The sequence below is a fragment of the Ciona intestinalis genome, unplaced genomic scaffold (genome assembly GCF_000224145.3).
Source record: "Ciona intestinalis unplaced genomic scaffold, KH HT001055.1, whole genome shotgun sequence".
Taxonomy (NCBI): Eukaryota; Metazoa; Chordata; class Ascidiacea; order Phlebobranchia; family Cionidae; genus Ciona; species Ciona intestinalis.
This window is the reverse complement of record NW_004191376.1, coordinates 39,667-43,579: the sequence shown is the minus strand read 5'-3', so window position 1 is coordinate 43,579 and position 3,913 is coordinate 39,667. Positions and strand designations below refer to the sequence as shown.

General features: G+C 40.2%; 1 long non-coding RNA gene across 1 annotated transcript in view; it reads right to left on the bottom strand.

Annotated features, from left to right (window-relative positions):
• Window positions 1-90: 90 nt before the first annotated feature.
• LOC113475575 overlaps window positions 91-3,913 on the bottom strand; it is a 7,827-nt gene continuing 4,004 nt past the window's right edge. The window contains exon 2 of the long non-coding RNA XR_003397319.1: window positions 91-281. This is a non-coding gene — a long non-coding RNA (uncharacterized LOC113475575). The remainder of the gene's footprint in view (window positions 282-3,913) is intronic.

The window sequence follows — 3,913 nt, the reverse complement described above, 5'->3', positions numbered from 1 at the left end:
TGATAGCAGAGGCGACATCGAAGGATCAAAAAGCAACTTCGCTATGAACGCTCGGCTGCCACAAGCCAGTTATCCCTGTGGTAACTTTTCTGGCACCTCTTGGCTTGAAACTCGCAAGTTTAAAAGGATCGATAGGCCACGCTTTCGCGGTCTGTATTCATACTGAAAATCAAGTTAGCTTTTCTCTACGCGAGGTTTCCGTCCTCACTGAGCTCACCTTAGGACACCTGCGTTACTCTTTGACAGATGTACCGCCCCAGTCAAACTCCGCCTGACAAGGTCTGGCCTTCTTGCAAGGATGGCCAGGCCCGAGGCACTGCCTATTCCTATTGCGGCTATTTGTTTTGCCAGGTGCGCTTTTGCCCCGGATCCTACGGTTGCGGGCTTCATGCCCTCGTACATCGGGCCGGGGTTCTGCTTCTCCACCCGGCGCCATGCGGTTTACGGTAGCCCACTCTCTTTTAGCCTTTCGCCATTTAATAATGGATTGAGGTAGCTTACCTCAGTTTCTGACCCGTTGCTACTAACGTTTTCATCCAGCTTTCATCCAGCTTTTCATCCAGCATCTATTGCAAATCACCTAAATTCATTGCCATTACCAAGGCTTAGTAGTTGTGATAACACGCTTTTGGCCTACAGCACCTAATAACCGAGGAAGAAATATTTTCTACCATAAAGTCAATGCCTAATAATAAATTACCTGGTGGTAATGATAGACTGTCAGCAGAATTCTACAAAAGCTTTTGGCCGCATATTAAAATATTCTTGATCGGCGCACTGAAGTTATCGGCATGTTAACAAACACACAGACAGAAGGCGTAATATCGCTGATCCCAAAAGACGGTAAAGATCCGCTGTTTGCTACCAATTATCGACCGATCGCGCTTCTAAACGTTGATTATAAAATACTTTCCAAAATTATCAACTTAAGAATAAAAATCTACTTTACCCGAGTTAATACACCCGGACCAAAATGGTTTTATTAAGAGTCGATTCATCTATCGGTGATAATATTAGATTGCTATTTGATGTAATTGACTATTGTGACTTAGAAGACTACAGGCACAGTGATCAGCAAAGTTTTTATAAGGCCTTTGACACACTGAACTTTTTGACTATTGTGACTTAGAAGACGTACCAGGCACAGTTATCAGCCTAGACTTTTATAAGAAGGCCTTTGACACACTGAACTTTAATTTTGTCTACGAAATGATAAAAAACTGGGGGTTTGTTGGGAAATACATACGAAAATGGATTAGTATATTTTACAGAAAGCCCCGATGTGTAATAACAAATAACGGACGGTCATGTGTCTCGCCTCTTCGAAATAAGCAGAGTGACTTATAAAAGTTTTTATAAGGCCTTTGACACACTGAACTTTTTGACTATTGTGACTTAGAAGACGTACCAGGCACAGTTATCAGCCTAGACTTTTATAAGGCCTTTGACACACTGAACTTTAATTTTGTCTACGAAATGATAAAAAACTGGGGGTTTGTTGGGAAATACATACGAAAAGCCCCGATGTGTAATAACAAATAACGGACGGTCATGTGTCTCGCCTCTTCGAAATAAGCAGAGTGACTTATAAAAGTTTTTATAAGGCCTTTGACACACTGAACTTTTTGACTATTGTGACTTAGAAGACGTACCAGGCACAGTTATCAGCCTAGACTTTTATAAGGCCTTGACACACTGAACTTTAATTTTGTCTACGAAATGATAAAAAACTGGGGGTTTGTTGGGAAATACATAGGCCTTTGACACACTGAACTTTCGGACTCATGTGTGACTTAGAAGACGTACCAGCACAGTTACTCAGCCTAGACTTTTATAAGGCCTTGACACACTGAACTTTAATTTTGTCTACGAAATGATAAAAAACTGGGGGTTTGTTGGGAAATACATACGAAAATGGATTAGTATATTTTACAGAACGCCCCGATGTGTAATAACAAATAACGGTCATGTGTCTCGCCTCTTCGAAATAGGCAGAGTGACTTAGAAGACGTACCAGGCACAGTTATCAGCCTAGACTTTTATAAGGCCTTTGACACACTGAACTTTTTGACTATTGTGACTTAGAAGACGTATCAGGCACAGTTATGAACTTTTAATTTTGTCTACGAAATGATAAAAAACTGGGGGTTTGTTAGGAAATACATACGAAAATGGATTAGTATATTTTACAGAAAGCCCCGATATGTAATAACAAATAACGGTCATGTGTCTCGCCTCTTCGAAATAGGCAGAGGTTGCAGGCGGGAGATCCGATATCTCCATCACTATTCGTTCTCGCCATCGAGACATTAGCAGCGGAAATTCGCCTAGCTGATAAAGGGCGTCAAAATTAATGATACGGAAATTAAGATATCGCTTCTGGCTGATGACACCGTGATATTTACCGACGGTGAGGAGAATAGTTTTAATACGATTTTTAAGACTTTGAACGAGTTTGGCTTAAGAGCTGGATGCGTGATTAATTTCCAAAAATCACCAAGCCTTCTACGTTGGTAGTAAACGAAAATGTTTAAGTAAACCTATGATGGATTTGGGCCTCCTGTGGCGGCAAGACCACAAAAAATATTTGGGCATTGAGTTTCCAATAAACGGACCAAAACGCTAAAGTCATAATTGACCTAAATTTGACAAAGCCGCTGAAGAAAATAGCAACTTTGCTAAACATCTGGTCCGGCAGGCCTCTTACCATTCTTGGAAAGGTTACGGTCGTGAAATCCCCGATAATCCCGATACTCACCTACAAAGCAAGCGTTCTCTCAACGCCAATTCCAAAATACATAGTGAAATCACTAAACACAAAGATTTTTCGGTTCATTTGGGGCTCAAAATGGGAACGCATAAAGGGAAAAAAACACTTGGTCGCGAAATAAAACATGGAGAAACGAACATGATAAACATCGATGCTTACATATTAGCCTTACAATCTAAATGGTTAATTCTGTTAAACCCAGAATATCGATCGCCATGGAAAGAAACTGAATCCCGTTACTTTAACACGGGGGTGTTAATCGCAACATTAAGCCCGATGCACACATACACACCCTTGCGGGTGCCGTAAGGTGTCTACGGCGCGGCTTGCGGCCAAACTTTCGGCGGTTGATGCGACGGTTGTGCGGTCTGTACGGTGATGTGCGGCTGCAACGAGTTGGTCTTGCGTCGTCTGCTACTTTGCCGCATAGCCGTGAACGGCACGAAGTAGAATAATTTGATATAAAATAAGTTAAATAACATCTTCGTGCATTATTTCGTTTGATGTGACAGTTTTAATGTTTGTTTGAAAGCAATAAGTCTTCCATGTGTACGACACAGCAGTGGAATACTGCTATGCTGGTCAAATTATCAAGACCTTTTTTCTGCATTTTTCTATGTTCTCAGTAGCAGGCATTAAATTATGATAGCCCTATAGCAGGTCATTATTGTAGGCCTATACCTATCCAAAGTGACAATTGTATTGCTGCAATGGATGAAGTTTGCTTTGAAACTTTGCTTAATCTGCATTCCACAATTGAAGCATATGTTCTATATGAAAGTTTATCAGGGATTGAAAGGTATTAGTACAGTGATAAAGTTAGAAATCCTTACACATATGGTATTTGAGTATTACATTTGAGTAAATTAGTAGTATAGTGATAAAGTGAGAGTATACTATATCTTATTTGAATATTTATTAAGCTATTGTTTTAATGTTCAGAAATGTTTGGGTGCATGAAATGCTAAAAGAAAGAGACAGCAAATCAGAATTTATCCTGGCTAAGCAACTTCTTGGAGTTGGAGACCCAAACAAATGTCACCAATATTTTGTAGAATGAGTAAAGAAAAATTCTATACATTGCTGAAGGCTATTGAGCCCAAAATACAAAAAAATAGACACTCCTTGGAGGAAAGCAATTTC